The following is a 22,006-nucleotide window of genomic DNA, read 5'->3' as shown; positions in this document are numbered from 1 at the left end:
CCAGAGTCTCTTGCTTCATGCAGTGTGTGTGTGCCTGTGTGCACAGAGGGACTGCTGGGGCTTTCCCATCCTTATGTGTAAGTGATGTTTCTATTCAGATATTTGAAGCCTCATCAGTGTTTGGAATTTTTCTTTAAAGCACTCTCCAGCTGAGAGGAAGTGGTACTTGGTACACTTGGGCTACGTTATTGTGCCGCCTTGCTTTTTATGGCACCTTGTGAAATAAAATGCTTGATTAAATTTTATAAAGGCTCTAAGGTTCCTGAAATGTTGGCTGAAAAAAATCCTTTATGAGATTTTATCCCAAGTCTATTGGCGTTGGCAGTTGCATAGTAACAATGAGGAGCTGCAGTGTGTTTTGGCTGCATCCCAGAAAGACCCCTGGCTGAAAATGTGACTCAGAGACCTTTCGTGGACTACAGATGTGATGAAAATATGTGTCAAAGTGTAAGTCAGACATCAGAGCCTTAAAGACCTACACAGGTGAAAATAAAATATTGTTGTCCCCAAATTCAAGCCACCATAAGCTTTTAATAATGGTTTGCAGCTTGCTAGATAATAGATGCAAAACCACAGATTTGGTGGATAAGTTTTGGCACCCAAACTGATGCTGGGTATCCTAGGTTTGCCTGAATCCATAGGGACTAAGATGCAAGAACAATTCTAAATGGGAAAGCAAAAGTTTCTTTTTAAAACTGCCTCTTTAACCTGTGAGATAGCACACAGAGTAAAAAACTCATTCACAGAATTAATTTTTTTATGTGAAAAGCTGTAGAATCTTTAAAACAAGTGACCCTTCCAGCCTCATCTAATGCGGGGAGTTTTAACATAAACTGACTTTACCCAAATTCACAGGCGTGTACTTGTACCTGAAACATTTTCAAATTTCGGCTTCATCCTGTGAAGAAATATGGTCCCCAGTGCATTTCATTTTGCTTCTAATCAAGAAATTCAGGAACAAAACATTAAATTTAATAAATCTGCAGCTTCTTACCCTTTGTCTCTCAGTCCTCACATCTCTTTCAAGTGGGTTGTATTTAAAGAGAAAGAATTTCTCAATTGTAGATATTTTTGATCAGCCTTTTCAAGCTGGTTTAAAACATTCAACTTCTTAACACAGGAAATTATTTTTAGCTGTATTTATCTGTTAATTTGAGTCCTTCCCTCCTTCCTTCCTTCCTTTTGAAGGCTACATGTTTTTCAGTTTGGAGTGCTTCACAGCTGGAAAATTAGAAATACTAGATTAAGTGTGGATTATTTAATTTAATAATCGCTCCCAACAGTTCTTTCTTCTTTGTTTGTTTTAAGATGGTTGTTTTCCTATGAAAATGTAGATGGATATATAGAGAGTCAAGCACTTAATGAAATATTGATTTTTATCTTGTCTCAAAAGGAAGCCATATTTCCACAGTATCTCTGCTGCAAATGTTCTATGCACAAATATATATATAAACAGAGCATTTTTGAACATAACCTCAGAGTGGCCTATTTTTGAACTTAACTTCAGAGTGGCCATTGTGAAATTATTATATTGGTTTGGTGTACAACTCTTACCCACAACTATTTTCAAGCAGAATTTAGTATAGCTTTTTAGCAGAAATATGTACATCAAGGGACATGTGAATTCCATAGGATTTCTACTGCCTAAAAGTGCAACTTGAATGATAATAGATGTATGAGGCATAATTAGATGCAAATTAGAGATGGATTAGTATGGTTATTATATCCACAATTGATTTTAAGATACTTAAATCTAACAGTACTGATGTACTTCAGCCCATCAAAATTTCAGGCAAATATTCCTGTGCCCTTGTGTTGCTTTAGAGTCAAGAATCAAGTCTCAGTAATCAGTTATAGGATTCAAGTTTTCTTTGATGATAAATCATTTGAAATAAATATTGTGATGTTCACATGTATCAGTTATATGGTATTATTGACTAAAATATATAATGACTTTCAGTAAGTATGATTCATATGATGAATATATTTGTGACTCTGCTGAATGACAATGGTTAAGTAGACAAATCATGCCTTTCATATATTAGAATTTATTAGAATGTATATCTTAGATTTTTCTTGTCTGGAATTTTCTAAAACTACAAAACTGCAATTAAGCCTGTTCCAGTGCCTGACCAACCTCTCAGGAAAGAATTGCTTCCTAGAACCCTGACTAGACTTTGCTAGACTCACATCTAATTCACCGGCTTAGTCAGTGTCTCAAGACCTTTTCCTTTGACTTGTTAAGACTCTGGTGAGAGGAAACATTCTCCCACCCTGCATGTTGTAGCTGTTGGTGTGCACGGCTGCCTTTGCTAGGCAGAAAGACAAATTCTGGATTCTATGTCTGTGAGAGGCAGGAAAGACAATCATCATTCAGTGGGGTTGGTGTCCTCCAGAGTCTCTTGCTTCATGCAGTGTGTGTGTGCCTGTGTGCACAGAGGGACTGCTGGGGCTTTCCCATCCTTATGTGTAAGTGATGTTTCTATTCAGATATTTGAAGCCTCATCAGTGTTTGGAATTTTTCTTTAAAGCACTCTCCAGCTGAGAGGAAGTGGTACTTGGTACACTTGGGCTACGTTATTGTGCCGCTTTGCTTTTTATGGCACCTTGTGAAATAAAATGCTTGATTAAATTTTATAAAGGCTCTAAGGTTCCTGAAATGTTGGCTGAAAAAAATCCTTTATGAGATTTTATCCCAAGTCTATTGGCGTTGGCAGTTGCATAGTAACAATGAGGAGCTGCAGTGTGTTTTGGCTGCATCCCAGAAAGACCCCTGGCTGAAAATGTGACTCAGAGACCTTTCGTGGACTACAGATGTGATGAAAATATGTGTCAAAGTGTAAGTCAGACATCAGAGCCTTAAAGACCTACACAGGTGAAAATAAAATATTGTTGTCCCCAAATTCAAGCCACCATAAGCTTTTAATAATGGTTTGCATCTTGCTAGATAATAGATGCAAAACCACAGATTTGGTGGATAAGTTTTGGCACCCAAACTGATGCTGGGTATCCTAGGTTTGCCTGAATCCATAGGGACTAAGATGCAAGAACAATTCTAAATGGGAAAGCAAAAGCTTCTTTTTAAAACTGCCTCTTTAACCTGTGAGATAGCACGTAGAGTAAAAAACTCATTCACAGAATTATTTTTTTTTATGTGAAAAGCTGTAGAATCTTTAAAACAAGTGACCCTTCCAGCCTCATCTAATGCGGGGAGTTTTAACATAAACTGACTTTAGTGATTTGCACTTTGGCCTTGACTATTAAAATAAAAGTATACTAAAGAGAAAGCTAGAAGAAACTGTTATAAATAATAGATACTTTCATTATTATTGAGCATTTCAATTGCATTTTTGTTAGGAAAGGCCTTTTATGCAGCTATGCTATGTAACTCACTTCACCTGCTCATTTTGAGTTCTAACAGGGAGTTTTGAGGACCTGAGCAGATAAAGTCTTCCTAAGCATATAAACTATAATAGTGATCTAACATATGCCTTCAACATCTGTGCTTTGCTGCCTTATAAAATTTCTATGAGCGTTTGTTTTGATGATGTAAGCAGCATCTCCTCATGCTTTCTATGCATGAGGAAACAAACAAATGCAGGGATATTGCACTGCCATTCCATCAATGAAATATTATAAGTATCCAGTTTTCTGTAGGAAACAGAAATCCACTCCATATCCTCTCCACTACCTAAAAACCAATAGTCCCAAGCCAAGGGGAAAAAAAAAATCTCTCTATAATCCTATAGATTGCCTTTTTCCATATGTGTTTCCTAACATGTTTAATAATATTAAACAAATATTATTGATGAACATTTTCTAAGATTGATTGTCATCTAGCAAAAGCTAGAAAAGACTTAGAGAGTTCATGTTTCACAGGAGACGAACAAATCAGTACTGTGATTAATGTGAATTTCTACAACTAAAACTTTCTCTAGAAGGATAGAATGTGTTCATTTTGAAGGAAGAAAAGTAAGAGGACTCCAACATTAAATCTCTTAGATGCTTTAAACATGTTAAGTATATTTAAAGCTATTTGTCTTAGAGTAAATATGAAATGATGGAATTTTGATTCTATTAAACTGGATAGTAAAACCATCCTAGCAGGTTCCTCTAGTTCCGTAAAGTTTCCAGCTAAATCACTGAGATGGAGATTAGAAGTGTTCATGCTCTTGAGAACCTTTCTGCTAAATGTAAGCTTTATTCTTCCGATTTAGAAATTCTTCTGAATACTCATAAAAAAAGAAAAGTAGCCCCCAGAGAGCTCTGTCTGAATTGTTTTCTAGACTATGCATTTTGAAAATGTGCATTAAACTTCTGATGTTGGCATATCTTTTAGGGTTGTTCAGTGTAAGCACTGGGTGTTCAAAGAGCTGGGAAATCTGTTCACTGATGAAAATATGTGTCAAAGTGTAAGTCAGACATCAGAGCCTTAAAGACCTACACAGGTGAAAATAAAATATTGTTGTCCCCAAATTCAAGCCACCATAAGCTTTTAATAATGGTTTGCAGCTTGCTAGATAATAGATGCAAAACCACAGATTTGGTGGATAAGTTTTGGCACCCAAACTGATGCTGGGTATCCTAGGTTTGCCTGAATCCATAGGGACTAAGATGCAAGAACAATTCTAAATGGGAAAGCAAAAGTTTCTTTTTAAAACTGCCTCTTTAACCTGTGAGATAGCACACAGAGTAAAAAACTCATTCACAGAATTAATTTTTTTATGTGAAAAGCTGTAGAATCTTTAAAACAAGTGACCCTTCCAGCCTCATCTAATGCGGGGAGTTTTAACATAAACTGACTTTAGTGATTTGCACTTTGGCCTTGACTATTAAAATAAAAGTATACTAAAGAGAAAGCTAGAAGAAACTGTTATAAATAATAGATACTTTCATTATTATTGAGCATTTCAATTGCATTTTTGTTAGGAAAGGCCTTTTATGCAGCTATGCTATGTAACTCACTTCACCTGCTCATTTTGAGTTCTAACAGGGAGTTTTGAGGACCTGAGCAGATAAAGTCTTCCTAAGCATATAAACTATAATAGTGATCTAACATATGCCTTCAACATCTGTGCTTTGCTGCCTTATAAAATTTCTATGAGAGTTTGTTTTGATGATGTAAGCAGCATCTCCTCATGCTTTCTATGCATGAGGAAACAAACAAATGCAGGGATATTGCACTGCCATTCCATCAATGAAATATAATAAGTATCCAGTTTTCTGTAGGAAACAGAAATCCACTCCATATCCTCTCCACTACCTAAAAACCAATAGTCCCAAGCCAAGGGGAAAAAAAAAATCTCTCTATAATCCTATAGATTGCCTTTTTCCATATGTGTTTCCTAACATGTTTAATAATATTAAACAAATATTATTGATGAACATTTTCTAAGATTGATTGTCATCTAGCAAAAGCTAGAAAAGACTTAGAGAGTTCATGTTTCACAGGAGACGAACAAATCAGTACTGTGATTAATGTTTCTACAGCTAAAACTTTCCCCTAGTAGGATAGAATGCGTTCATTTTAAAGGAAGAAAAGTAAGAGGACTCCAACATTAAATCTCTTAGATGCTTTAAACATGTTAAATATATTTAAAGCTATTTGTCTTAGAGTAAATATGAAGTGATGGAATTTTGATTCTATTAAACTGGGTAGTAAAACCATCCTAGCAGGTTCCTCTAGTTCCGTAAAGTTTCCAGCTAAATCACTGAGATGGAGATTAGAAGTGTTCATGCTCTTGAGAACCTTTCTGCTAAATGTAAGCTTTATTCTTCCGATTTAGAAATTCTTCTGAATACTCATAAAAAAAGAAAAGTAGCCCCCAGAGAGCTCTGTCTGAATTGTTTTCTAGACTATGCATTTTGAAAATGTGCATTAAACTTCTGAAGTTGGCATATCTTTTAGGGTTGTTCAGTGTAAGCACTGGGTGTTCAAAGAGCTGGGAAATCTGTTCACTCATTTGGCTTTTACTCTTCTGGTCAGTATTGCAATAACGTGTTGAGAAGCTAAATCTACAGCACCATATTTCCTTCTATAAAATTAGAATATTTGCTTACTGGATCACTTTTCATGCAAAAATATTGAAATTATCATATAACTGTCTTTGGGCTTTTTAATAGATATGACAGAAATATAACAATATCTGGTATCATCAATGTGCTGCTGTTAAAGTTTTAGCAGAACACCTGTTTTACTATTTTTAAGTGTCTGGGTTTTGAAAATTCATCTCTCCTGTTGCTGGTTTAATAACTTTATGTGCTATCCAGTGGTTGTTGAAAAATTTATCATGTCTTCCTGCTCACTATCAATTACTCTTCCTTTTTCTAGCAGTTCTATATTAGTCTGATTCTGTGGAGGGAAAAACCCCAAACACTACTGTTACAAGTTTTTAAATACTCTGGAGTAGAAGGAGATAAGTTGAGGAGATATTCCAAATATTTCAATGACAGCAAATTTCAACCAATAGTGATTTTAACAGGACATTGGAAGGAGATTGTTGAATTTGGAGCAGAATGGTGACTTCCTGCTCATGTTTAATGTAGCCAGAAAAGTACATTTGACTTGTACACAGTGTTGTCTTTCTTTTGCTAAGAAAACTTTCAAAAATTCCGTCCCTTTCGAAAAACAAAAAATAGATTCAATTACCAGGGGAAAGACTATAAAGCCTTGCAGTCTCATAGAAAAGATGTAAAAAACATGTACAAAGAGATATAGTGAGGTAGATGAGATTCAGCCAGGTTTTGCTAAAAAAGAAAAGAAAGATGGCCAGAAGCCATCCTTTAGCAGACAGTATTTCAGCTGTACACCACTCACTGTGAGCAGTTCAGGTTCTTGTTGCTGATGGTTGCCTCCACAAACTTTCAGTGCCATATAAGTATTGGTTTTCACCTGTTAGAGCTGCTCTGTGTAGGAAGTCACTGCAGGGTAAACATAAAGATATGATAGCACGGGGGGCTTTCCTCTGTGAATCTCCTTCATACAGCACCTGCAGGCAAAACACACAAGGTAACCAATTCCCCTTCCAGTGCCACCTCACAAGGAGCAGCTGCTGCTTGCTAAATGCCTCCTTCCATACCCTAATCTGTTTCACCTTCTGTAACTCTAGATCTGTCTTGTGGCCATAGCATTATTCTAATTTTCTGCCAGTGTCTTCTGTTGGCAAGTGTTTTCTGCCACCTCTAAAACACAAAAATAAAACCTGTGCTCTTTGCATCTATGGCAGCACTATTGCTCTTTAATGGCAAATAAAAATGGTAGCAAAATGTTTGTTGCTGTAGTAAGGATTCTTTAACCTGAAAACATTGTGAAGGAATGATCTGGTTATATTTAAGATAGAAAAAAGAAGTGCAAAGGCTAGAAACCTTGGTGCTTTGTGCTTTATTTTATTTATTTGAGCAGTTCCTCACATCTAAAGAAGCTATCCAATAATCCCTTACATCCTTTTCTTGCACTTTTTGTATAGATGCCGGTCATTTTCAAGGACAGAATATTGGACAGGATATGTGGGGCTTGTGCTGTGGCACAACAGATCCAGTGCTCAAATTGAAGGTGACTTACAGCACAGCTGCCATCCTTTGGTCCTGGAGCTTGTTCCTTGTGTCATCCTGTGATAAGGTGTGGCAAAGTGACAAGTCACCTAGATGTATTTAATTTGAAATGAAATGTGTTGCCCTTTTTTTTGCTTCTGTTTATTAATTTTTTATTTTAATGGCATGTCATCTAAAAATATGTACTTGAAAATACTTCTGAACTAGGGAATGTATTAGCCTACAGGTTACTTTATTATTTATTTATGCTTTCTTCCACACTGTCATGCTACAAAATGTACAGCAAGGAGATTCTGAGTTTTAGGAGAGGCAGGTGATGTCACAATGCAGAGTGAATAAAATAATTAGCAATATCCATTTTGATTTGTGTGTGTGTGTGTGTGTGTGTCTCGTACTGCTTTGAAGATACACCTATGAATGCACAGTCTGGCCCACACTGTGTTTCCACGTTTGCACAGGAAAATACTAAAAGTTCTGCTAAATCCTTTCCTGTTCTGACCTTCCAGATCTCCACTTCTTCAGTGAACCTTCTGCATCCTGACCTGTAGCAGGCTTGGCTTGTTATGGTCAATCATGTCAGGCTGTTTTTAAGGAGCAGCACCCCATACACTTGGTACCAAAAGCTGCACATTCTCAGCCTGCTGCACATACATCCTTCACCCCTACTTCACTCCATTCAAGCTGAGAATTTGAGCTGGAAGGTGGGTAAAAGAATTCTTTGTCTAGTCACCTATAAAGGCAGAGCCCCCTCTGCCATTGTTCACTCAAACAAGTATGAACATCGAAATACTTAGAGGTATAGGAGAAAATTCAATTTTTAATACTTGTGTGGAGAAATGTTACTTTTTCTCAGGAAAACTTGAATTATAACAGAGAGGTTACACTGAGATCAGTGTGAAGTTTTTTGCTTCCATTAAGAGTAGATATTGATGGCTATTGATGATAATTATGCAGCAAAATCTGGGTTAAAAATCATGTGTGTCCACATGTGTGTCCACATGTGCTTGGGTGTTCAGGCAGCAATGTATGGAAAAGTTGGGCTCATCTGGCACTTGATATCATCTTCTTGGAAAGAATTCTATCTGCAAGAGTGAGCAGTTCAAGGTATGAGACAAGACCTACAAATAAAGCAGGGTGAGATACTTGCTGTTTCTTATTTTGAAACGAGTCTTGTGCAATGCAGTATCTCATTATCTAATAAAGTTTTGGTTCTAAATAGTCTGGTTTAAAACATATTCTTAAGAGTTGTTATTTTGTGGAAATTCTGTAAAACTTTTCCATGAGAATTGAGCTCATATTCAGTAGAAAGAGGCATATTTAGGGCTAAGAACTGCACCCTTAAATTAATGTCGATAGCAGCTGTGTGTGAGCATCCAAGGACAGCCTTTTTTTCCTCGGGGTATGTTCTACTTTGATGTTCCAGAGTCTATAACATTTTAAAGTTAATGGAAGTTACATGCTACAGTATACATCAAGGAAAAAAGATACACCCTGCAGTTAAATATAATAACATTCCTCTTCATAGACCACTACTGGGCACTGTGTTCACATTGCTGAAAAACATGCCTTGAATTAAGCTCTGTACTAGTGATTTATGTAGTTATTTACATCTGCCACTGCAAACAGAAATAGAAATGTTGGCCTGTCATGGCAATGGGCAGACTAACAAGTTCCTACTACACCATGACAAATCATTAGTGTGGCAAATCAGCAGCTCTGCAGCTGCAATTGCCAGCTCCCAGCAGTGCTGCCTGACACAGACTAAAGCAGCAAGGGCTGACGTGCTGAGAGTGATTTCCCTCATGATTCTGGAGGCATGCGTGTGTCTAGGCCTCCTCTGGCCACTAGTGGAGAGGCAAGACTAGATTTTCTGGGTTTATATAATTATGTGTGTCCCTGAAATAGAATTTCTTTACAGTACTCCTCAATTTCTTTCAGCTGTGTGAAAGCTTGTATGTGTGTGTTTGTGCCCATGAGTTTCTCTCCCTGTGAGGACCCCTTTTGCCTGGCTGTGACACCACCCAGCTCACATTCCCATGCTGGGAGCTCCCCACCTGTCTTTGAGCTGCTGCTGCAGAAACACTGTGCTGTGATTGTTTTGTTATAAGAGACAACAGCAATAACTACTTAATAACATAACCAGGTATTGCCTCACAAAAGGGAATATGATGTTTACCCTTGAGTATACGGTATCATTTTATCTGCTTGCTCTGATTGACACCTTTTGCATGCAGCACATTTTATATTGATGAAGCAATGCCATGGCAGCTTCCTGCATCTGCTCTCTCTGCTGCCTGAAAGTGGCTGTAATTATTAACATGATAGCTAATCAACAAGAATAGCTGCCAGACAGTATTTAATGGCCTCAAATTTCTCTTCTCCAGAAACTGAGGACATGAAAGAAAAAACAAGTGCACAATATGTTCATTGATTGCAATATGTTCATTCTTATCTCTACAGGTTTTTTGTTGAAATCCAGTTACATTGCTCCACTGGAGTCTGAGCCACAATACAAAACAAGAACCTGTTCTACAGTACTTCTTAAAAGGAAAATGAAAACAAACCCTGCAGATATCACTAACTTGTGATTATCTTCTTTGAAAATGTCCATCTCACACTATAGTTGCAAACAAGTGGTATGCATACTATCTGCTGTGGATGTTCATAACACTATTGTTTCAGGTGAGTAAGCTTGATATTTTAAACAGTATTGCCATCTTGTGGTACGACAAGTTTTATCATTTTGTTTCTTTTTGCACCTTTTTGATCTTTATTTATTGGCAAGAAGTTCTGAAATGCTGTAGCACTTGCAACAGGATAAGTATTGTCCCAGGTATAAAAGATTCACAGGAAGAAAAAAAACCCCTATATCTGAATGTTTATCAGTCCTTTAACAAAACAATTTTATCTTCTTCCACTGAAAGGAAGGGAGTAGGGTCATTGTGAGACACCTAATTATAAAGTCTGCCTTATTAATTATTGCCCATTTTTGAAAATAGTTTGCTCCAGACACATGTCCTTCAGCAAGGGTCTGGACTCTTCATGTGTGCTGAGTAGCACCTGGTGTTACATCCTCCGAGTGAAAGAAAGAGGCTGTGACTTCTGCTGCAGATTAAGGGATAAGCAAGATATTTTTCTCTCTCAAGAAAAATGTCAAGCTACTAATTTTCTGTTCAAATAACAAGTCTTGTATCAGAATTTCTTATATTCTTGTTATCAATCTTCCGGTGACCCCAAGAAAGTATTCCCCAGCACACACTCTGAGCCAGGGCTTTTCATATGTGAAGCAAGGCCCTGAAAGTGAGCAATGGTTTCCCTGGGTCTTTGCTCTTTCACATTCATCTTGGAATTGTTCTACCTGCTATGAAATCAGTAGTTTTCGATGTTCTGGATTTAAGCTCCTGCAGAAACCTGCCAGTTACTAAACAGGTACCTTTGAAAATCTCACCAGTGTGAAACACTGTATAGTGTACATGAACTCATGAACTCCATCTTTTTCTCTCGGGACACTGAGAATTTTCTGGTTTGAAGGTAAAGTCCGGGGACACGACATTGTTAGGGAGGGAATTTATTGGCAAATAACTTTATTGGCAAATAACTTGTCTTGATAAACAAAGGATTCCTGACAAACTTTCTCCATATTCAAGTTTATCAAAGCTCTTCAGGTTGGTAAGAATTCTGTGTTAACTTTCCTGACCACTAATCAAGATAGATGGGTTGTGGAAGTAATATCTTCAGCCTGGAAAGTCCCAAAGTGAGTAGCCTGCTAATGGAAATATGCTAAACAAAAAAACAGGATCTGTACTTAAGGATGTGTTTCAAGACTGAGTTATAATACTTACTGACATCCAGGTTTTTCCTTGAGCAGTGAGCATTGCTGGAAGATCTGTGCTACATTGTTCCTGGTTTTACTCCAAAGATGAATAGCCTATTCCAAAAATTCCATTCTGACTGGTAAGCAACTTTCTGTCTGTAAGAAACTAGAAAGCAAACATATGAAAATCAATTAAGATTTTAACAATCTTTATGTCTTCTGATGGATAAAAGCAAAATAAATCATTCTTTCACTGTAGTGATACCAGAAAACATAGTGTTGTGATGCTTCAGGTTTTAGAACACACTATACATGATGTACTAAACATCCTTTACACCTAGAACCTGACTAAGACAAAAGATGAGAATTAAATTTATCTATGCATGAATGTTCATAATTTGAACATCTGCCAAAATAAATCCAGTTATTTTAATTCTCCTGTTCAGCAAAGCTGACCATCTGCTCTGTCATCAGCAAAGATCTTGTTCTGAGAGCTAAATCAAAAGATCAGCTGTGTTGCATAGCTTGTTCTTGCTTCACAGAAACAACATTTTAATGGTATCCATCTGTGGGAGTGATGGTGACCTGTAGCAGGCACATACTCATTGAGTCAAAGTTAGCAGCTGGAGCTGTAGAAATCAGAATGTCAGTTTAAATGTTTAGGCTCTATCAATGACTAAAAGGCAACAAATTAGGTATACTGCTTAAAAGAGTCATCCTGTATACTTATAATGCAGAATTTTCAGATACCTATAAAAGTCAATGACACAAATTAAAATATACACACATTTCTTAAGGTGATACTAAAGTTCAAACCATTGAACTTTTATCTTTATATTTTCGAGTATACCATAATGCAAAAAGGTTCTATCACTGCATAAAGTGTAATCCATACAACAAATTGAAAAAGTAGTTTTTAATATGAGAAACTGAGATTTTAGTGTTCTGATTTTAATATAATTTCTCAAACTACAGAAGAGCACATTCTATTTTTTGAGGGAAAGCAAGAGGCTGATGTTAGAACCTTTACTTCAGTGCTCAGTAAGGGAAAAGTGTTGGAGAACAGGATATTATCAGATCATTTGACTTAGTTAATGGGTTTCTGTATTGCTTGCACAGCCAACACTGGCCTTGCAGAATTTTATTGTCTTAGATTTAACAATAAGAATCTGGAAGCTTTGAAGGGTTTACAGAATTCACAGAATCATTAGGGTGGAAGAGACCTTAAAAATCATCTAATCCAACCCTTGCCCTAACACCTCAACTAAGCCATGGCACTGAATGCCACATCCAGTCTTGTTTTAAACACATCCAGGGACGGTGACTCCACCACCTCCCTGGGCAGGCCATTCCAGAACTTTATCATTCAAAGACTTGTAAAGACTCCGACAAAGTGTTAACTTTCCTACAGAGGGAAATCGCCAGAACCAAGGATCTTTGAGGCAGGCTCCCCTGGCTCAGGCTGCCTGAGGAGAGCTGCTCCAGCCAGAAACTGTCGTGTCTGCTCCTGCAGCCCCAGCCAGCTGAGCTGGGCATCCAAACCCTGCCAACACCCACAGTGTTTTGTTACACTTGCCAAAACTCGAACTTTTCTCTAATTGAGGCCGCATTGTTGATGCTTAGCACTTAGCAAAAGGCACCATTTACGCTTTGTGCTTATTTGCAGTTCAGCAGAAATCTTTTGTCTTGCATTGGAATGAAGTTGTTTCTGTGTGCTGGGTATAGTACTGTCAGCAAAAATTACATGATTTCATCATCTCCTATCAATACCAATTAGTGGTTATTTTCCAGAACAGTCCAATTTAGATGAAGCTAAGCTATTAACTATATTAGTATTTACATTACCCTGATGATCATGATTCCGCTTCTTTAATTAGACACATCAGTATGTCTATGTAAGAGTGCATTTCTGTAGACAGTCTTTTTAATTTTTTTTGTTACAGACTCATTAACTGACACATCACTTTGTGTTCCCAGAAACATGTAGCAATTGGGCCTTATCTTTGAATTACACATCATCTTTTTGAAATACCTTTTAATTGAAAAATCATAGGATGGCATTCAAGGAGTAAAGATGATTTGAAATTAAAAAGAAAAATCAAGTAATGCTTCTCTTTACTACACAGCTTCACAGCAGCTGAGATTTCCCAGGCTCAGCCTGTCTCTGTCAGCCTCCTGTCACTACAGTTTAACTGCTGGGCTGGGCAAATTGGGGAAAAAGGTGGTATTTCATATAAACTTGATGCATTTTTTCCTCCATAGAGAGTGGCCTGTTTCAATATGTAAGATGTTCACACAGATGACATTAGCATACTATCTCTGAACAAAGCACCTTCCTCTGTGCTGAAGTTGTCCGGGTAATGGTAAAAAGTGATTCTGAAGGTTGATACTAAGTATAATTGAATGCATTCAGGGCACAACTGCAAATCTCTAGAAAATGTCATAAACTCTGTAAAGCTACTTCCTTGGTGACAGTTTTTTGAGCATAAAAATGGAATCTGAAGAGCCTAAGCTATTTATTTCAATTCAGTGAGATACTCAGCAAAGCTTACAATTCTGCTATATTCCATACAAATGCAGGGCCTATTAAACACACAGATGATGTCATCTGTATTATAAATGTAGATCCAACGCTGCCTTTTTGTTATCTCTGTGTATATGTAATATAAAAACACCAGTATTTAGAGAAAAAATATATTTACTTTGCACAATTTAAATATTTTCAAAATTAGAGAGCAACAGAATTTTGGTTTTTTACACTATCTCTGGCTTAGAGCACATTGTTTCTAAAATAAACAGCAGGATAGTTTAAAATAGCAAAATTGTGCCTATGACTTCAATGGCAGCATGGGCAGTTTCTCTAAAATCTTTAGATATTTGTTTCAGAAAATTTGTACATTCACACTTACTAACACTTTGTAAAATCCTCAGTTTTGCAGATAGAAGCATTTGTGGATTTGTCTAGTATGGCTCTAAGCTAAAAACAGGCAGCTAATATAGTGAGTGTAGAGAATATCTCAAAGAGTATTACACAGCTATGAAGAAAATATTTTTCTAATGACATGACTCAAGGAATTGTGTTTTCTTTATGGTTTGTTTTTTTGAGAGCAGAATGCCTTTTATTTTTCAAGGATGATAGAAAAATGCATGGAGTCATGGCCTGCAGAGCTGTTGCCAGGGTGCTCTACAGCACTAGGCTCCGAAAAGTCCGAAGTAATTTTAATTAGTAGCAGTACAAATGTATTTTGAACAGCTGAACAAGTAATTATTTAATTCTGTATGTGACTGCCTTGAAATGAGACACCAAACAGATCTGTGAACTCTTCTGCTTTTTTTATCAGACTCTTCCACATGAAAAGAGAGGGAAATCATCTGTTCTCTTCTCCTTTTTCCAAATCTGGTCACCTCCCTCCAAGTAAATATTTCAAGTGGTCATGTAGAAACAGAATGTATTCCTGCAAAATAGGGAATGGAGAAGGACAGACATCAGGTTTCCTTTAAAAAAAAAAAACAAAACCATAAAGACAAGTTTGAAAAGGAGCTGCCATTTCTGAGAAATAGAAGGAGTAGGAAGAGTTCAGAATGAAGATGCTTTACTGTGTAAAGGATATTAGGCTTCAGTAAAAAGTTCTCCTCTATTCCTTCATTTGTCAGGATAAGGGTGAATTAAAATTTCATCTCACTGCAAAATAATACAAGCATATTTAAAGATATTCTAATCTCAGTTAGATCTCAATAAAAAATAAGACTCAATATTTCAAACACTTTAAGGGAAATATGCATAAACAAAACAAGTTAACTGTATCTTGTCAGTCTCAGTGCTAATTTTATTCCTATAGTGATATCTATTTGATCTCAATGAAAATTCTGGATGCACAAGAAATGTGAGATTGCACCATTAATTTCACCAGAAATATAAACCTATTTGCTAATTCAGATTCCTAAAACAGGAAAAAACATTATTTGCAGAAATTGAACATAAAGTGATCCATAAATATTTCATTTCACTTCCAGCTAAGGGCCCAAGGGATATTGTGGAAGCATAAGGAATGAAAAAAACCTACATGTGGATATGTAAGATGTGTGCATATGTGTGTGTATGGACACACACTATACATACATATATATTTTTATATACATATATATTTATATATATTTATATATATATATACACACACACATACATATGTATAGGTATACACACACATATATAGGTATATATGTGTGTACATATATATGTATATGTATGTGTATATATATACATACATATATATTCACACAATTATATGCTACTTGATTTTACACTAGTGAGACCACTTCTTTCCTAATATTTTCAAGATAGACATATGCATTGAAATAAGGTTATTTACACTGCAACTATTATGGGTTAACTAACAAATTTTAAAGTATCAGATCATTTGAGGCCAAAATTCTACTGAATTGTGTAGGACTAGAAAAATCTTGTTATTATTTTTTTGTGTTAACCTAGATATAGAAGAGGAAGGGAAAAATGAAAGTGCATTTCATTTTGTGGCAGTTGATTTTCTTGTTATTCAACACTACACTGACACACTGCATCCACTTGGTTTCTTGCTATTGGTAGGAAATATTGTCAAGGGAAAAAAAAAGTTGTTTTTAAAAGTGATTAAAGAGCAATGAACTACAATATGAAAATGTACATTTTATCTAACTGATAAAAAGAAATCTGCCCATAAAGTCCATTAGGCAGTAGAGTAGCACTTCAAAAGAAGCTACAGATGGATCAACAAAGTCATGCTCAAAGTAGGCCAGATAAAACATTTAAGAGGTGTGTTGAGAGGATCGTCTTGTAATTATAGTGCAACTGAAATGACCCCAATGGTCTTATCCAACCTTCTGATCTCTAAGGGTGGGATAAACAGAACATGGCATTTGAGTGTGAAGATCAAATGAACAGAAAGCCACCTGTGTCTCTAGAAGGTGAGTATTTTTCCAAAGTTAGCAGACATGTAAAAGGGCAATTGTATTTCATGCATAACAAATAGGAAGATAGTAAATCATAGCTGAATTATGGGATGTTTCCTTCTTTCAGAAAAAAACACACAGCCCTCCACAGTGAAGTTACATCCCTTCTCCAGTTTCTCAGCTTTCTAAATATGATGTAGACTTGTTAAGGCAAACCTTGTCCAGTCTCATATAAGGTGAAAAAATTACTTGGCTGGTTGTATAATGATACCCACACAGTGCCACAAGGAGTATCAGCAGAGATAATATGGTTCTCCTCCTGAAGAGCTGTAGAAAGCATTTTCCCACAATGTAAAAAAATCAGGAAAATGGGTTTTTATTGCAGCTATTTTGGCTTCTGTTTTGGCAGTTTTTACATGTGTAGGGGTTTTTTTTGCAGAGCTGCCACATTTGCTTCCCTTGGCAAGCAATGGGGTATTTATGTAGAGACCAAAACTTAATTTATGATATCGAGGCTGGCATTTTCCCACAATGTAAAAAAATCAGGAAAATGGGTTTTTATTGCAGCTATTTTGGCTTCTGTTTTGGCAGTTTTTACATGTGTAGGGGCTTTTTTTGCAGAGCTGCCACATTTGCTTCCCTTGGCAAGCAATGGGGTATTTATGTCATTAATTTATGATATCGAGGCTGGTAATGAATGTGGTAGTTATTCTATGTAAAAGATGGCTACTTTAAACATTTGTAGGAGAGATACTGAAATGGATTCTAAAGAACAGTAGACAACTACATCCAAATCCAGTGCTCATATTTTTATGACACATTTCCTTCTCTCTTTGTATCATCTGAGTTCTCTTATCAAGAGATTTTAGCATCCCATTCTTCTTATATAGCTTACAAGCCTGATACTGAAATATGGCCATCTATTTGTCAGCACAAGGTCTTTACTTTTATGACAAAGTAAATAGTTTGCTACAGGTTACAGCACCATAAAGTTCTGTCATTCACAGCTGCTCTAAGATACAATTTCTTTCCCCAGTTAAAGCATGCATGTCCTATCTACAATACACAAACTTGGTGCTTCCTGAACTGCTAGTTTTATTCCTGTTTTTCCCTTTTCAGTCTGCAAGCTCTACCCATGAATACAGTTTATTCCTCTAGACAAGTCATCTAGGACTTTGCCCATTCTCTGTGATGTCTTGTTCTAGTTAACATTTTAATCAAGCTTGGTATTCCTTTTAGCTTGCCACACATCTGATTGTTCTGCCCTGCTCTCTGTCCAACCGTGCTCTGACTGCTCTGTTCTCTCCCTGTCCCCTGCATATATCAGCTGTGCTTTGCTACCTGCACTGTCTAGAAAAAGGTAGATTCAAGGGGTATTTGAGCAAAGGCAGAAATGCGCACTGAACCCAGGCTGAGAACCCTCATGTTATCAGCCTTTATTGCCTTACTTGCTGTTGTACCCCATTATCTGTCTTCACAAGGTTCAGAGGAGCTTCTCTGACATGCAATGATACCAGCCCATGGAAATCCACATGCATTCCATGGCAGATATCCCAGGGTCCATCTCAGCAGGAAGGTTCTGATATGTTCTTGATCCCAATATGATCTTGCTGCAACTTTACAGTAAAATATTGTCCTGCCATTTTCTACCAGACCACGCAAATTACGTATGTTTAAATATAATCAAAAAGGTGATTACAAATGCTATAGAGCAGGAAAGCAAAGACAAGTGAAGAGAGATTTAGATGCCTGTAGAGGTGTGCAGTTAATTAAGCTAGCTACTTCTCAGTCTTGTTGGCTGGATAATGCAGTATAATTATTCGTGTAGGACCAAGAAATACCAAACATTTGTCTTTCTCTGACAAACATTTGGTATTTCCATTTTCAACTCGGAAGTGCCACAGCACAGCTCACACTTTACTGCTCTCCTACAGCATCTTTCTTAATCCTACACTAAATAATTTGGCTATTTATCCCCATCCTAGAGTGCTTTAGTGTGCCAACTGGGTGAAAATTCGAGCACTCACTCTCATTTTGTCTCTAGTGACTGAAGATAATTCACCACTATCATTTCAAACAGTGTCACCCGCATTCATTCTTACAACCATTCTGATTTAACATTAAGGCAAAATTAAAATTTCCACAGCATGAAAACACTTGCAAAGGCAGTATCTGTATACTGTTCAGAATTGGGCAATGAGACTAATACACTAAAACTATTAAAAACACAGACTGCAGATAAACACACGATCAGCAATTTAAAAGTTAGTGTTGTGTGTTGAGTTTTTCATTTGTTTCCCCTTAAAAGAAAATAACTTGAATAAAATTTTTACAGTCTCCATAAAAGAGACAATAGATTGTTAGTTTCCCTTTACAAAACTCCTTCTTCTCTTAGAAAAGTAACAGTGATTCAGGGAAATAATAAGCTGACACAACGGCATGCAGAGCTGAACGAAAGTTTCTATATTTTTTCTTTGCACTTAGCTGAGAAAATAAGTTGCCATGAATAATTCAGTAAACAACTTTCTGGTCCACTCATAGTACGCTAGTGGTTCATGGCTTTTCTTATCTCACTGTTTATTTCCACTCATCTGACAAATATACAATTTTAACTCCGTGGATTAAACCCACTAGAAGGATAAATTATCAAATCACAAATTTTTGTTTGGATGAATGTGAATGTCTGAATGTGTCTGCCGATCTATATATATATATATATATTTGCCTTAAATATTAGCAGTGAGCAGTTGTACATACAGACAGCTGTTCACTTTGGTTTATTGTACTGCACTTCCATTAAATTCTGATCACTAGTATGCTGAAAGCTGCACTTAGAGACAGACCTATGGAGGGGAAAAAAAAACCAAAAAGAAAAAAAGAAAAAAAAAAAAAGAAAAAAAGGAACATAAGTGTAAATTTACAATTTGTTTTTAGAATCAGACATTAATTACACAGCTAAATGCATGGTCTGGCCAATGAAAATGAGCACTGTTTCTAACAGAAAATGAAATATTCCATTGTGCCAAAAATTTCTAAAATTTTACGATTCAGAAGATCTGTTGTGCCTTCCTGTTCTGCCCCAGCAAATACCTTAAGTTTGATAATTTCAAAAGATAATTTCAATTTTTCATCGAACACTTGTATAAAAAAATGAAGGCCTCACTCTCATCACTTCACATAGAAGAGTAGCAATGGAAATGATAAAAATAAAGATAAACATTTTATAATACTAACATTCTTTTGAAAACTTAGAGATCAGCAGTAAGATCCACATGTGTTCACAGGCACAGACAACCTTCTCCATATTCAGCCTGTTGATTTATGGACACCTCAGATCAGTGGGTGTCATTTCACTCATTTGCCACAAAAGCTGTGGGGTGGATGTTGGGTTTGTAATTTGACATGTGAACTGATTATTCCATTTGGGATTGGGCCGTGTCTGAATGACAGAGGATGGAATCCTGGTTTCTGAGGGGTAGAGCTGAATGCAGGCCTTAAGACAGCTCCTGTCCATTTCAGAGGGGCGCGAGGACTCCCTGGCCCGCCCCTGTGGGACAATCACCGGTTTGCAAAGGCCATGAGGCCCCTGCCACCAGTCCCCAGATCTCTGGCACCTCTCCACAGACGCAGGGGCCGAGTGCAGGGATCCAGGAGATGCAGGGAGATAGAGGGGAGGTCCAGTGCTGGGCCAGGGACCCTTCCCACAGCCTGACTGCCCTGACAGACACTCGGAGCCCTTGAGCACACTGAGAGCCAATATCCATCAGCAACACCACAGAAAGGAAACTTCAGACTGCACCTTGACCTCAAATTGGAACAACCTCCTTCCATTTTTCCCTCCAGAATGGGATGCACTCAGCACTTTTGGCCTAGCAGAGATTCTGACTTAGAGCAAAGCCTGCACACTTGCTTTTACCTCAGCATTTTCTCAGAGCTGACAAGGGATTTGGGAAAGCTGCCAAAGCTGTGCTCTGTTTGCATATTTCTTTGAGATATTAGAGAAGAATGGTGTGGACTAGGGTGACATTATGATGCTTGTATCATTTGTGTTCTGTTTCGGCTGGATATTATATTCTGTGCCTACAAGACTGGCTCTGAGGGCAAAGGTGGGGAGAAGAAGAAGCACAGAGTTTGTTATCAGCCTGCTCTCACTCCTCCACAGTCTGCTGGAACACAGAACTCCACGGTGTTGTCTGGGCACGGATGGGGCAGGACAGCGTCCTAGCATTCGCTTGCCTCAAACCACTGGGGCAAATTATGCAAGAGCCGAGGTTTTGCTTTGTCCAAGCACAAGCTGACTGTGAACCTGGTAACCTGCTGGTTTCACTGATACCACAGGCTGGAACAACTGATTGGCACAGCCCAGCTTCCTTCAGTGACCCAGAGTCCAGGCTTGATTTGTCATAAGGAAGGGATAAACTCTGTACATAGGCACTGCTCATAGCTGACAGCCCACAAGGGGGCTGCCCTGGGATACAAGTGTGCGTGCATGGATCAGCTCTGGAAATACTGCACCTTAGCTTAGCCATTTCAGCTGGCTTGGACTCTTTTCTTTTTTTTCTCTCCAATGTTTTTGTTACACAGGAACTGGAGTGCTGCATTGCCTTAAAACTTACTACTGCATTGCCACTAATTATGAGGGGATAAAGTTACATCTAATTCATTAAGAGAAGAACATTACTCTTTCATTTGAATGCCATTTATTATTCAGTAGAGAGCCACTCATGCTCAAAAAGCAGGGGACAACATATGGGGGAAGCAGTAATATGCAGACCAAACAGAGGAGGCTATTTCTCCCGAATTATAACTTGGCATCAACATGAATTGCAATGAATGGATCTTCAGCATCGGTATTAATCTGGAAATTAGCCTTTCCATCACCAGAAACATACACCTGCTTTCCAGTACATCTGTTGTTCTCCTTTTGTCCAGAAATAACATCACAGTAGGTGCCAGCAGGCAGTCCAGTTTGCACATAGACATTCATATTCCTATGAGAAAATAAACACGATTTATGCATTGTTTTTAAAACAGGTATTTCAAATGGTGTGTAAGATTTCTGACCATGATCTTACTCCCCTATTTGAAGGGCACTGAAAACCATGGGTTTTCTGATCCTACCCCTCCTACATTCCCCTTTTAGCTCTCTGGACCCAGCATGCACTCAAATAACTCATGTTGGATTGCTGAGGAAGGATGCTGTTGTTCTCTCTGGCACTATTTCTGTCACTGACTTACCAGTCATCATTATTGAAGATGATGAAGCCTTTGTTACCACGGCCAAAAGCCACTTGATTGCTGCCATTGTCCCACCAGTTGGAGAAAGGCTCACCATCCACCACGTTACGGAAGATAACCATGTTCCTGGAAACACAAGCAATGCCTGCCTCTGCACCTGCAACACCTCTAAAGCCACATGGAGCAGGAAGCAAAAGCAACTGCTTTTACTTCTTCTTTCTCCCCAGGGCCCTACCTGATTTGACGCCAGCGATGTTCACAAACCCAGTCGTTGCCACAGGTCGTGTCCGCGTTGATGGTAACGGCCTTTGTGGAGCCATCTGCGTTACTTTTAAATTTAATGTCAATCTTCTCCTTCCATTTTTTATTAGAACCTCAACTGAATAAAGTACACTTACAAATGCACGCAGATGTATAGGACCAGTCCCAGATCTGCATGGCACCACCAGTTCTCATCTC

The 22,006-nt window shown here is 37.6% G+C and overlaps 1 long non-coding RNA gene across 1 annotated transcript; it reads left to right on the top strand.

The window, feature by feature from the left end:
• The first annotated feature begins 8,071 nt into the window (after positions 1-8,071).
• Positions 8,072-11,494, top strand: LOC120510417. The gene is made up of 3 exons (XR_005629473.1): positions 8,072-8,252; positions 10,012-10,233; positions 11,420-11,494. It is a non-coding gene; the product is annotated as an uncharacterized LOC120510417 (long non-coding RNA).
• Positions 11,495-22,006: the final 10,512 nt, after the last annotated feature.

This window comes from Passer montanus, unplaced genomic scaffold, assembly GCF_014805655.1.
Source record: "Passer montanus isolate IOZ18808 unplaced genomic scaffold, ASM1480565v1 scaffold58, whole genome shotgun sequence".
Taxonomy (NCBI): Eukaryota; Metazoa; Chordata; class Aves; order Passeriformes; family Passeridae; genus Passer; species Passer montanus.
The sequence above is the reverse complement of the archived record's forward strand: the minus strand, read 5'-3'. Positions and strand labels throughout refer to the sequence as shown.